This window comes from Lithobates pipiens, unplaced genomic scaffold, assembly GCF_037356315.1.
Source record: "Lithobates pipiens isolate NorthernLeopardFrog02 unplaced genomic scaffold, aLitPip1_a1.2 Scaffold_22, whole genome shotgun sequence".
NCBI lineage: Eukaryota > Metazoa > Chordata > Amphibia > Anura > Ranidae > Lithobates > Lithobates pipiens.
The window spans coordinates 301,771,254-301,786,011 of NW_027507784.1; positions in this window are offsets into that span (position 1 = coordinate 301,771,254).

A 14,758-nucleotide genomic window follows, 5' to 3' on the forward strand; every position below is an offset into this window, starting at 1 on the left:
GTCTTATCTGGACATGTTATGGATAAAATACAAGAAGAGGAGGATCTGTGCAAATTGGATCACACAGCCTTTTTACACAATACAGAGGATTAACCCCTTAGGTTCCACAGTGAGTATAAAAAGCATGCTACACTGCATATACAGAATGATTTTACTGTTGTGGTTTTAGTAACACTTTAAGGGCACACAATTTCAGGGTAGACAACTTCTCACCATTGATGATAATGGTAGTCAGCACTTTCCCAGCTTGGGCAATCTATATCCTGTCCCCAACTCTCTCCTATCTGGGGCCGCTATAGGTATTCCCTAGCTAGGAAATACCAGACACTGGAACAACTGGAAAGGGCCCATACCAAGTCTCAGGGGGGCTAGCTCTAGACTAGAGTCTCACTATTGTCCTCTTGACTCTCTCCTTGGACTCCTCCCACTCTCTAATGTAACCGACCATTTATCTATGGGTATGATCCCACCCAGTGGTCAGGCTAGGAAAAATTACAACATTCCAACATTCCCCTTACAAATCTTCCTATTTTTTTTTTCCCAATTCTTTTTTATTGACAACATTTTTTCATTTACAAATGATAAAAAACAACACACACTCAAATATAAAAAAAAAACCTTTACTTTGCCTAGTTTTTAAAGCAGAACCCCAGCCCAATAACCAGATATCAGCCAATAAAAAGATTAAAATTGATAGCCTTTGAAAAGATAAAATCAAAAGCAGCTTTAACTGCAATATTTACCATTAATCTATAGCTTGCGTCCACAGTACTTCTATTCCTTCACTAGATGTCCTTAGTGTGATGGCCATCATCACTCAAACCACTTCCTCTGAGCCCTGGTTGTCATGGACCATGTGACTGAACAATGAAAGAAGTAGCACAGTGATGAACTCAACTCCCTGCCACTCTGCTTTCTTTCTCTAACAGCATGCTTCTTGTCAGCCAATGAACGGATTGGCTCCTTGCGCTACTTTTTCTTCTCGCATTTGAGCCCTTATATAGAGACTGCAAAAAACTGATACAGGAATTTACACTGCTTGGATTTTTAATAAAATTCTTTAAATTATATATTTATGATTTTAATTCTGCATTAATTTGTGCCTGGAATTCAGTTTTAAATGTATTCTCAAAATGTTTTTTTTTTTTTTTAGAAAGTGTATACTATGATTTCAGACTCTGCAATGTGACTTGGGTCATAGGGCTTAAAAAATTTGGCTTGTGTATTTCTTATTAAAATGAGCCAGGCTTAGTAAGGTTGACTTTACAGGGGTGATATAAAAATTTTGGAAGTCAAATTATCACCCCTTAACACTCATTGGCAGTAAGACTAGGTTCAAATCTAAGTGTTTCCTGTGTGCCATGTTTGCTTGGGTACAACAGCCCATTCATTTAAATGGACTGCTATACTTGCGGGAAGCACAGAACAAAGTTAATTCCCTAATGTCACACAACTGGGTGGGCACAGGGCACAGTGCTCTGCGCCCCGAGCCCGCCCTTTTTTGAAGCCAATTAGAGCCTCTGGCTTTAATCACGTGCTTAAAAAAAAAAGAAACCCCATTGGAATCCATGTGTCTGGCGTACCACATGTATATTAGGGGGCCGGATGCATGGATAGGGGTGTGGTGCCCCTGCGCCCTGCTTTAGGGGCCGCTACTGGTCAATTGTCAATCTATTAATAAACTTTTGTACAACCAGCCTGTTGGTTTTTTTCCAAAGGATTAGTGCCAAAGGTAATAGCTGACAACAGTAGTCATTGTGTTCTGCTGGTAGGGAATAGCACTGCCGGAAGGATTCACTGTTGATGGGGGTATCAAGCAATTTTCAACCCGTGATGGAAGGAAATAAATAATCTATGGCCTGTCTAAAGCATCATGTTTCCCCTTCTGTGGGGTGTGTTTGAAGCATGCTTTGAAGATTAGTTTGTAGATTCCTACATTGTAGTGTGGATGACCTGTTTTGAGCTGCCTTTCTTTGAACAAAGCAGTTTGCCTTTGCATTGAAATGCACACATTAAAGCAGCGCTAATCTTGAATGCAAAATTAAGATTTCCCCACTTTAGCAAGAGCCGGACTTCAGATTTCGATCACGTTTTGACAACCCCTACTTGAGAGAAGTCGATCATTTCATCTGCAGTTACTGATCAGTGTGCTCTAACAATGGTGGGTGTAGCTGTCAGAATAGAAAGTCCTGGCAAGGGGGATTCTTCCATTTACCTCATTTGTGTGGATAGAAGAATCTGTTGAACGAAAATAAAAATAAAAGTATAATGTCCGCTTTAGTCTTAGAATTCATTTACATATGTGGTCAGGGGGCAATAAAACCAGGAGGTTGAGTCGTGGTTATACCATCCCCAACCGCACACCTGAAAACTAACATACAGGTGCTCATGGCAGGTGCGGCAAAACGTAAACAGCATTTCACTTTTATAAAGTGCAGCGCTAAAGTTGAAATTTCATAATAACACAGTGCGTGTATATAGCATGTGATAAACTGTAAAGTGCAAACATGCAATAATAACAATGCACTTTGTGACTCCCCTGAGTAAGGGTGGTCGCAGACTTTCTGATAAGCCTTTTATCTCACTATGGTGATGGGAATCACACTACCAAGTATCTGATCAATGTTCCACACCTTTACGGGATCTTTTCTACTGAATCTTCAAAAACATTTTTTTCACATTTTGTACTGTCACTCAATATTGCACATTAGTCACAGTTGGTATTGCCTATCGTTATTGCACGTTTGCACTTTATGGTTCATTACATGCTAAATATGCATTGTGTTAGTCAGTCACATATGAACTTTTTATTTTTATTACTTTTTACATATTTGCATTGTTATTGCATATTAGTCATAGTTGCTATTGCATATTGTTTATTGCACGTATGCACTTTACAGTTTATCATATGCTATATACATGCACTGTGCCATTATGAAATTTCAACTTTACCGGTGCACTTTATACTTTTGTGCCCAATATCTGGGTTACAGTGTTAAGCTCCTGATCTATATAATTCTATACAGTGGCGGCTGGTGCTCAAATTTTTTTTAGGAGGGCACAAACGAAAAATACTGAAACAAAAACATCAACTACTCTGGCCATCATATGCAGCCAACTGTGCCCATCATATGCAGCCACTGTGCCCATAATATGCAGCAATTGTGCCCATCATATGCAGCCAACTATGCCCATCATATGCAGCCACTGTGCCCATCATATGCAGACTCTGTGCCCAACAAAAGCAGCCACTTGTGCCCATCATATGCCGCCAAATGTGCCCATCATATGCAGCCAACTGTGCCCATCATATGCAGCCACTGTGCCCCGCAAATGCAACCTTTGTGCCTATAATATGCAGCCAATGTGCCCTTCCGCCTACCCGCTGTCTGCCCAGCACTTACCCCAAGTCATGCAGCGGGACAGACGACAAGCTGTGCGACGGGTAGCGTGGCAGTGGCTCTGTGTCCTCCGTGCGTCCTCCGCGCGTGTCTTCTTCCTGCTTTGCAAGGCGGCCAATGAGATTGCCTCTACCTTCAGCCAATCAGGTGCCTGGTATTACATCTGGGCCTCCTGATTGGCTAAGAGGCGGTTCAGCGTTAGCAAATCAAATATTCATTTGCTTTGCTAACACACCTGTGTGCACTGCGAGCGCAAATCACTTTTTTTGACGCCTATTAGAACCTATGGCTCTAATCAGGTGCTTCAAAAACACACCCCCGAAAAGGGGCTGGACATTTGAATGGGGTTGGCTACAGCGGCCGTGGATAGATTCATGCAATGCAATGCATGAATCTATACATACTACACAGAGGGGGTGACTGGAGAAAGGGGGCAGTGCCCGAGCTCCCCTAATGGACGCACCGCCATTGATTCTACATTTATTCAGCATTTCTCTTTTGGCAGGCGGTTCCACCGCCGAATGTGACTAATGGCAGTTGCAATTGCAACGTGGTAGTATGACGATTATAGGGTTAAAACAGGTGGTAAGGAGGCAACATGTTGTTTCCTCACCTTCTGTCAAAAACCACTGAAAAGCGATCCAAACATGGATTGTTTTTCAGGGGAACAGCAGTGCCTGCTGCACATGTGAACAAGCCCTTACCAATGTATTCATTACCTCTCGGAGATCGCAGTACTCGCCCTGACAATGTCCTCATCTTTTTTTTTTTTTCCTCAGGCGTCATCTAGGGTCACCATCTATTTCCTGAACTTTTCCTGTACATTATAAGTACCAGTACAGATGTTTCTTATCTACTGTATGTGTCCTTCCGTTCTCTTTTTTTATTGTAAGCTTGGGCAGGGCACTTGTCCCTGTGGTTTTATGTATCTATGTTTGCTTTAAAGTAATTGTTGTAATCCCAGAATTATATCATCACTTTGTACAGCACTACGGAAGTTGTTGGCACCGTATAAATCAATAAAAATAATACATTGTGGTTAGAAGGGTGATATAAAATAGTTTCTTCCTCTACAAAAATTCTATCAATATGGTATTGTTTTGGTACAAGCGGTGCTTAGTGCAGTTTATAGTGGGTATAGAAGAGAATCACCCCACTTTACCTGTTGCCTACTGGACACTTTTACCCCCCTTCCTCCCCAGGCCAATTTTCAGCTTTTACAATTTAAATGACAATTGCGTGGTCATGCAACACTGTACCCATATGACATTTTGTATCATTATTTTTCACACAAATAGAGCTTTCTTTTGGTGGTATTTAATCACCGCAGTTTTTTTTATTATTTGCTAAACAAGCAAAAAAAAAAAAATGTTGAAAAAACAAAACAAAAATGTTTTTCATATTTACTTTGCAAAATTTTGCAAACAGATCATTTTTCTCCTTCACTGATGTGCGCTGGTGAAGCTGCACTGATGGGCACTGATAGGTGGCACTGATAGGCTGCACAGAGAAGTGGGACTGATAGTCGGTACTGATGGGCACTGATAGGAGTTAGGCATCACTGATAAGTGACACTGATGATGAGGCACTGGTGAGCACTGATGGGTGGCACTGGTAGGCAATGATTAGCAGTACTGATGGGCACTGATTAGCAGCACTGGAGGGCACTGATTAGCAGTGCTGGTGGGCACTAAGGGTGACTGATGTCCCTCTAACAGATGTCAGTTATCGGCTTCCTTCTTTTCTTCACGCTGACAGCGTGAGGGGGGAACAAAAGCCAAACACTGGCTTCTTTTTACCTCTGCGATCAGCTGTCATTGGCTGACAGCTGATCATACAGTAAAGGGCCCACTGTGATTGGCCCTTTACCTGATCTGTGATCAGCCCAGTCCCTGGACGTCTCCCAGTATTTTAAGCCCGCACTGTAGCCGTTTTTCGCATATAGCGTGAGTGCCAAGTGGTTCAAATAATCTCATTTTGTTGCTTTGCACCCTGGAATGAAGACAGACACCGTTTTTGTTTTATCCAGCTGGATTATTATTATTAATCTGCAATTTATAACATCCAAGTATAAGACCCCTTTCACACCAGGGCGTTTTGCAGGCGCTATAGCGTTAGAAATAGCGCCTGCAAAACGCCCTAAAGAAGCTGCACCATTGTGTGTAGTGTGAAAGCCCCGAGGGCTTTCACACTACAGCGGTGCGCTGGCAGGACGTCAGAAAAAAGTCCTGCCAGCAGCTTCTTTGGAGCAGTGAAGGAGCGGTGTGTTTACCGCTCCTCCACCGCTGCTGCCCATTGAAATCAATGGGGCAGCGCTGTAATGCCGCCGGCAAAACGCCGCTATTGCGGCGTATTGCCGGCGGTTTTAACCCTTTCGCGGCCGCTAGCGGGGGTAAAAGCGCCCCGCTAGCGGCCGAAATGCGCCGCAAATCCGGCGGTAAAACGCAGCTAAAAATAGCGCCGTTTTACCGCCGACGCAAGGTGCGGTGTGGTGTGAAAGGGGTCTAAGACATAAGACCAACAGAAAAAAAATCACTGAGTTGGAAATAGGATTACCCCGTCTCCTAAAAATGACTTTTAAACTCATTCAGGTGTAGCTAATCATCTTCTCAATGACACACAAAGTCATTTGACTTTCAACTGTGATAAGCTGTGCTCATTTTGATCAGCAATCACCTATGGGTGGCAAGGCACTTCCATAAGATCTCACAGATAAAGCTGTGGACAGGTACAAGTCTGGAGATGGATACAAAAAAATGTCAAAGGCTTTATCAATGCCTAGAAGCATAGTGAAGTCTATTATTAAGAAGTGGAAGATATTTGGTACAACACAGATCCTCCCTGGATCAGAACGTCGCTCCAAACTGGATAAAAGATCCAGGAGGAAACTGGTCAGAGAGACTACCAAGAGGCCTACAGCAACTCTGAAGCAGTTGCTGGAATTTATGGCAAAGAGTGGTCATTGTGTGCATTTGACAACAATATCACATATTTATACAAATGTGGCTTTTATGGGAGGGTTGCAAGCCACTCCTTAAAAAAGGCCACATGCAGTCACGACTGAGCTTTACCAAAATGCACCTTGAAGATTCTGAGGTCACATGGAAAAAGGTGTTATGGTCAGATGAGCCTAAAATTACATTTTTGGCCTGAACACCAAAGATATGTCTGGCGGAAATCCAATACAGGTATATAGCTCACCATCTGAATAACATCTGAGGGTTCTCTGCAGCAGGGACTGGAGCACTTGTCAGGATAGAAGGAAAAATGGATGGGGCAAAATCCTGTCAAATTCTTGTGGAAAATATGCTCCCCTCTGCCAGAAAGTTGGCAATTGGGAAGAAGGTTTACCTTCCAACATGGCAATGACCCAAAGCACACAGCAAACATTACCACACAATGGTTGAAGGAGAAAAAGGTGAATGTCCTTGCATGGCCTAGTCAGAGCCCAGACTTAAACCCCATTGAAAACCTGTGGAATGACTTGATGACTGCAGTCCACAAACGGTCACCATCAAATTTAATTGAACTTGAGCAGTTCTGCAAAGAAAAGTGGACAAATATTGAAAAATCTAGACATACAAAGTTAGTAGAGACAAATCCCAAGGCTGATATTAAAGCAAAAAGTGGTTCAACAAAATACTGACATAAGGGGGGTGATCCTTTTTCCAACTCAGTTATTCTGTTTTTGAATTTTTGAATTTTTTTTCTGACATGTTGGTGTTATATTTTTCACTTGGGTATTATAAGTTGCACTGAGTAAATACAGCTGGATAAAACAAAAAGTGTGTCTGTCTTCATTTCCAGCTGCAAAGCAACAACATTTCATTAGTTTAAATGGGAGGTGTTATGATTCTTTTCTATACTCACTGTATGTGTGTCAGGTTTATTCTTAAAAAGCAACCAAATGGATTGCTTGGGGAGAGCCATGGTCAAATGGTGAAAAATGTGCCCAAAAAAGGGCTAATAGAGGACAAAGGATAAAGTTGGCCACACACCAGTAGATTTTCAAAAGAATATTCATACAAAAATGCTCATCAGTACATTCAATGACCTGACGAATGTAATTTGAAAGTAATCAAAAAACCATCTGCTTTTTAAAAAATTTTTATGACCAAAAGCTCCTCTACTGAACCCGACTTTTCCTGCATTCAGGAGAGGAGCTTTGACTGCTCCTAAACTCCGGTAAAAGCCTATGTGTGCATATGCTTTTATTGAGTTGAGTTCAGGGGCTTTGGCAAAAAAATGCTGAATGCAACTTTGAAATCGTGCTACTTCGCTTGAAGTGACACCCTTTCAAAGCGGCAGGTCAGTGCGATTTCAGGTGCGACTGGCCTGACATCTGTGCGACTTCATGCACAAATGTCTATGCAAGTCACACCTAAAATTGCAAAAAAATAGTGCAGGGGGACCTTTTTTTTTTTTTTTTTTTTTTAAATCGGTGCGGCAACAGAAATTTGGAGTCACACCGATTTGAACAGTTCCTTTACCAACAATAGGGTGCGACTTGTCATGCGATTTGGAACTGTCAAATCGCACGACAAGTCGCACCAGTGTGAACGGAAGCTATGTGAGTTTAGGAACAGCAGTGTGCATGAGGCCTAGTGGTAACTGAGTGCAGCTGCAACAAATACGTGTCAAAAGACATCTAGAAAGAAATATAAACTATGACTAATGTGCAATCAATCTGTAAAAGTGACAATAAAGCAATAACCATCTCTTTATCAATGAAAAGGCAAGTAACCAAATCAAATAAATTGTTAGAAATGTGTAAATAAGATAAGAGCCCAAAGGTTTTATGTTTGCTTGATCTGCTTCACCGGTGTGCAACAAAGAAACTTTGTATATTCTTGTACATTATCATGATTCTTCAACAAAATGTTATCTAAAGCTGCTATCTGTGTGACACTCAACACCTTGTACAAACAGACATCAACACAACAAAATCGCTTCTTTATTATAGAAAGGTCTAGCGGCACTAATATGTATTAATCCTCAATTCTGATCTTTGCTACTCTTATCTTCCACTCTCAACCATGCCAGAAGAATATGAAAACTCCAATCGTTTAAAATCTTTATTGAACATTGTAGCACCCTCTAGTGTTAGAGTAGGCAAAATGTAGTCTGGCTCAAGGTCAAGCATTAGCCAATTTAAGTCAACAGTTTGTTGCAGGTCAGGGCTGGATGACTCATACAGGCAAGTCTCTGGTACCTCCCCCTGAGTCTGGACGCTTGTAGAAACTTCTGGAGGTTAGTGGGCAGAGGCTAGGAGGATTGACCTGCAAACATAGGAGGGTTTGGCCAATGGTAAAAAAAAGTCCTGCTAGCAGCATCTTTGGAGTGGTGAAGGAGTGGGTTTTTAACCCTTTCTCGGCCGCTAGCAGGAGGTAAAACCTCCCCGGAAGCAGCCGAATAGCGCCACAAATCCATCGGTAAAGCACTGCTATTTTTATTTTACCGCCAACGCTCCCCCCGCCCCAGTGTGAAAGGGGCCTTAAGGCCCCTTTCACACTGAGACTCTTCTAAACTGCCAGTAAAACACTGAGCGCTTTTGAAGAGTTTTTCAGGCGCTTTTGAAGAGCTTTCCATTAATTTCAATGGAGGGGGGCGTTTTTTCACCGCCCTGCCAGTGCACTGCCCCAGTGTGAAAGCATTCATTGATTTTAATGGAAATAGGTTTTCGTGAGCTTTTCAGGCACTTTTTTTAGCATTAAAGCGCCTGAAAAGTGCCTTGGGGTGAAAGAGGTCTTAATATGGAGTCATGTTGGCAGGAGAGTCAAGTGGAAGATGTAGATAGAGAGCTGAGGAGACTGTCATTGACCCTTGAGGGAAACCCCTTAGACCCCTTTCACACTGAGGTGCTTTTCAGGCACTTTCATGCCAAGGCTGCCTCCACACTGGGGTGGGTGGGTGCAGGTGGTAAAGCGGCGCTATATTTAGTGCCGCATTGCCGTTATTTTAGTGGCACTATTCGGCCACTAGTGGGGCGGTTTTAAACCCCGCTAGCGGCCGAAAAAGGGTTGAAACTGCCCGCAAAGCACTGCTGCAGCAGCAGCGATTTGACAGCGGGTTAGCAAGGCAGCATTGCCCCATTATTTTCAATGGGAAGGGGCACTTTAGGAGAGGTGAATACACCGCTTCTATAGCACTGCAAAGATGCGGCTTGCAGGATTTTTTGACCGTCCTGCAAGCGCCCTCGGGGCTTTCACATTGGAGTGATTTGAGCGGCTCTTTCAGGGTGCTTTGCAAGCACTATTTTTTAGCACTATAGCGCCTGTAAAGAGAATCAGTGTGAAAGTAGCCTAAAAAAAAAAGCGCCTGAAAAGCTCACGAAAACCTATTTCCATTAAAATCAATGAATGCTTTCACACTGGGGCAGTGAGCTGGCAGGGCAGTGAAAAACGCCCCTCTCCATTGAAATGAATGGAAAGCTCTTCAAAAGCACTCAAATGTTTTACTGGCAGTTTAGAAGCACCTCCATGTGAAGGGGGCCTTAGTCTGGGGGGTGCTCCGACTCCAGTCGGGGCTCAAGGCTGCCATGGGAGGATATCGACAACTGAAGGGCCTGGAAGGAGTCTTCCCTATGAGGCAGCAGGAGCTGGAAGATAGTGATGTGTTTAAATCTTCTTAAACCTTGTCCTGGGAGATCTCGAGAGTTAGTTGGGTAGACTGGTGGAGAGTTAGTTGGTTAGACTGGTGAATAGTCAGTCCGGTAGACTGGTGAAGAAGCAGTCAGGTGGGCTGGCATTTTGGTAGAGCTGGGATCAGTGTCTACAAGGGAGTCCCTAGGCCTTAAAATGGTTGTAAACCCACGGGGGGAAAGAAAAAAAAAATCCTGCAAGACAAAGGCATAATGAGCTAGCATGCATAGCATACTAGCTCATTATGTTATACTTACCTTAGATCGTAGCCCCCGCAGCAGTCCCATCACACCGCTTTGGCCGGCAACATGTCTCCCAGAGTTACTTCCAGGTATCGTGGGCTCTAGCGCTGTGATTGGCAGGAGCCGCAATGACATCACTAAGAAACAGCACAGACGAGCCGTTTCCTCAGTGTGCATGTGCCGATGATGTCGGCACATGCGTATGTAGTAAATATAATAGTAATATAAAATATAATATAATAGTAAATATAAAAGGGGAGGAAGTTGTCCCTGGTTTTGTTGCTTTCAAGTTGGACATCCCATAATTCCTATTCACCATCTAGAGTGGCGTTGCTAGGGGGTGGCTTTTGGGGCTATAGCCCAGAATCTGGGGCCTATAGCCCCGAGTCTCTGCAGGGGTCCCCAAGGGGAAGGGAGGCTCTCTGGGGACCGTGATGTAAGTGGGGGGCTCTCTGGGGACCTTAATGTAAGGGCGGCTCTCTGGGAACCCTGATGTAAGTGGGAGGCTCTCTGGGGATTCTGATGCAAGGTATAGGCACTGTGGGGACCCTTATGTAAGGGGGGCTCTCTGGGGACCCTGATGTAAGGGGGGGGCTCTCTGGGGACCCTGATGTAAGGGGGGGGCTCTCTGGGGACCTATTATAGACCTAGCAATGCCCCTGCCCATCTAAGTTATTACCTGTAATAAAACAAATCCAAAGCTCAAAGACTGTTCCTTTTCTCTGGATGAAAGCTGAAAATGCTATTTGCCTGACTGTGTAGGAGTGGGGAACCCAGTCATCTGCAACCCCTTTGGGGGGAGTGCTACAACATTAGCACCAAATACATTTGTATATGTGCTGCATAACTACACTAGTTTCAAAGAGCATGCATACATTTTCACCACTTTGGGTAAACCAGATGATGCAATCTCAACATAGAGTGCTAGAAGAAGAATCAAACAGTATGCTTGCTGTAGCCCTTTCTCCAGATGTACTTCATTGATATTTATTTATCAAGTTATATTGACGTCATTGTTTGAAAAATCTGTGTTTAGTCCTAGCTTTAGCTCACAACAGAGTTCTTCCCCAGGAGAAATCTCAGACTCTGTGAACTCAGCTGAAGGGTCATCTGATCCAGATTCGGTAGGACAACCCCACAGCAGCAGCATACATCAACCATCAGAAAGTGACCAGAAGTCTCACCATAGCAAGAGAGGTAAAGCAGATCCTGTCCTGGGCAGAACTTCATGTTTCAGCATTGTCGGCTGTTTACATCCTAGGTTTGGACAATTGGCATTAAATATCCAATAGTATAAAAATTGTGTAGCGCAACTCAAAAACGTGTGCACTTAAAAAATAACCAATATATTAAAAATAATGAGCTACAAAATAAATAACTGTGAAAAGTCCAAATTATATCTAATGACTGCTGTGTTCAAATCAATATAAATAATTCCAAGTGTCTTGTGTCTCCGCCACTCGTGCAAACTGGCCGCTCAATTCACGGTTATGACCCCTGCATCACCAGTAAGGCCATAACACACTGTTATCCCCTTCAGAGAATGCAATTCTAGATGCAGCATTCTCAATCCTCTCAATGCCTCCATATACCGGTATACCAGCTTCAGCCGTGGAAAGTATACATGTAAGAGCAAAGAGAGAGTAAACAAGACCTAGTGTTTTCCATTTTAAAAGGGCTATTTTAATACATCAGGAAAAAGTATAGCACATACAAGTAAAGTAATGTGGTCAGTGCTAGCTGTAAACACATATAATGACAGTTGTTGACACTCAGCCGAAATCCAAGATGGCATGCTCCAGGCTCCACCCCCCTATACGCATTACGTCCTAAGGAGGTTACTTCCTCAGTAGCGTATCCCTGGGATAGGAAGTGATGCTAAATCTGCCCAATGGGCCAAAGATGGCAAAAAAAAAACCTTACACGGACTTTAACCCTCCCTTACTCTATCCAAAATGAAAAGTTTTGCCTATAGTTCTACTTTTACCCCCCTGGCGGTATTCCCGAGTCTGGCTCGGTGGGGAAAATTCAGTACCATTAGCGGTAACCCCGATCCAGACTTGGGATCGCATTGCTGGATCCAGGATGAGCTTACTTACCTTATCCCCTGGATCCAGCGATGTCTCCCCGAACTGCGAGCGGCTCATCCTCCGCTCGATTCATCACATCGCTGGGCTCCGTTCCCTGCGAGCGTTGCGACGCACGGGGACGGAGAACGGCACCAAATTCAAAAAGTAAAACACACACATTACATACAGTATAATATAATCTTACCGATTACATTGCTGCATGTAATTATTTCACATCCCCTTTGTCCCTAATGGTCTGCCCAGTGCCCGGCATGCAGTTTTATATTATAAAAATTGTTCTCCTGGAAACAGGAGATTGTCCATAGCAACCAAAACTGTCCCTTTACATCAAAAGAGGTTTTAGACCAGCTAGAAAACAGCGATAATAAATTAGAATCACTCGCAGAATTGAGCGATAGTGATTTGTGGGGAGATCCATCATCAAATCCTGAAAAGTAATGACAGCGACAATTCTGCAACTGAGCAAATTTCAGTGTTTTTGATTTGATTACATTATTGAATAATTTTTATTATTATGATATTATTATTTGGTATAATTATTTATAGTTATTTATTATATCATAATTTATGATTTCATTTTTCAAACCTTATCATACGCGGAATGTCTGCTAGACTCTGGTTTGGACAGATTTAAGTAAGTTATTCCTAAGCCCTTGTACACACGGTCGGAGAATCCGTCGGAATGTGTCCTATCGGACCGTGTTGTCGGATAATCCGACTGTGTGTGGTATGCATCGGACTGATTCTGTCGGAATATCCGTCGGACCCAATTTTCCAACTTGTTGGAAATATTTCCCGACCAACTGGGCCGGTCGGACATACTCCGATCATGTGTAGAGAATTTTGATAGGACCAAGTGCCACGCATGCTCAGATCAAATTCCTACATCAAAGCTATTGGCTACTAGCCTGAATGTATTCCCATCGTAACAAAATAACGTCATCACGTTCTGAAAGATCGGATTTTTCGACAACTTTGTCCGACCGTGTGTATGCAACAGTTTCGGACAAGATCCGACGGACAAAATTCGTCGGACAAAATCCAACGGATTTGGTTGTCAGAATGTCCGACCGTGTGTACAAGGGCTTACAGTTAATCGGTAAAAACCTAGGTAGACAGGAGCAGAGTCAGGAACTAGAACAGAGAATTATAACACAAAGACAGATATCTAGGATGACAACACTCACTAAATGCACTGTATCTGTGGAACATTGTCACCCGAGGTTCTCCGACGGATTTGGTTGTCGAAATCTCCGACCATGTGTACAGGGGATAAAAATTACAGGAATACAATATAAAACACCAAATTTTCATGCAAAATAATGGTACCGCTTTTAGCAATTTTAGTATGGCTTTAGTGGGTAAAATGTATATGTTTTTGACTGCAGAGACAAAAAACATTTGTAGGAACAAGATGGAAAATTTTTCTGGAATGAACAAATTCCTAACAGTGATTGTGGGTTTTGTTTGGGAAAGTCAGTTCACACCAATATAGAATGTTATTGTAGTACCTTCGAACTAGATTTGTCATGTCATCGATTGTAATAATGAGAATTTCATATGAATCTTCCTACAAATGTTTCTTCGCAAATCTATTAGTGTATGGTCAGCTTTACTTTGTTTTTTTCTGTTGATTTTAGCTGTCATGACCAGTCCCCCAAAGCTGCTCTCCAACCGATCATGTCACCACTTCTCTCACCAAAATCGTCATGCCCACCCTAAAACCAGTGCAACACCAGCGGCCACATTGTCGGGATGGAATGTGGCCACTGATAGGAGTGCCTGCTCATATTCCATCGCTGCAGAGCAGAGGACTGAATAGCTCACTGTCCCAATACTGTGGGGTGAGGAAGCATTAGTGTATGCTAGCCCATCCTCTACTGAAATATGAGCACTGGATTCTTCATCGGGAAAAGGTGGGGAATAAAAAAATTCTTCGCCCTTGTACACACGGTCGGAGATTCCGAAGGAATGTGTCCGATCAGAGCGTTTTGTCGGATATTCCGACTGTGTGTGGTCTACATCGGACTGTTTCCATAGGAGTATCCGACGGACCAACTTTTCCAACTTGTTGGTAAAATTTTCCGACAAAATGCTCCGATCATGTGTAGAGAATTCCGATCAGACAAAGTGCCACGCATGCACAGATCAAATTCCTACACCAAAGCTATTGGCTACTAGCCTGAACGTAGTCCCGTCGTAACGAAATAACGTAATCACGTTGGATTTTCCAACAACTTTGTCCGACCGTGTGTATGCAACAGTTTCGGACAAAATCCGACAGATTTGGTTGTCGGAATCTCCGGCCGTGTGTACAAGGGCTTCCAGTCTGACAGCATTAGTAAACCGTGGCTGGCAAGAAAAAACAAAACCCTGCAAAGGCA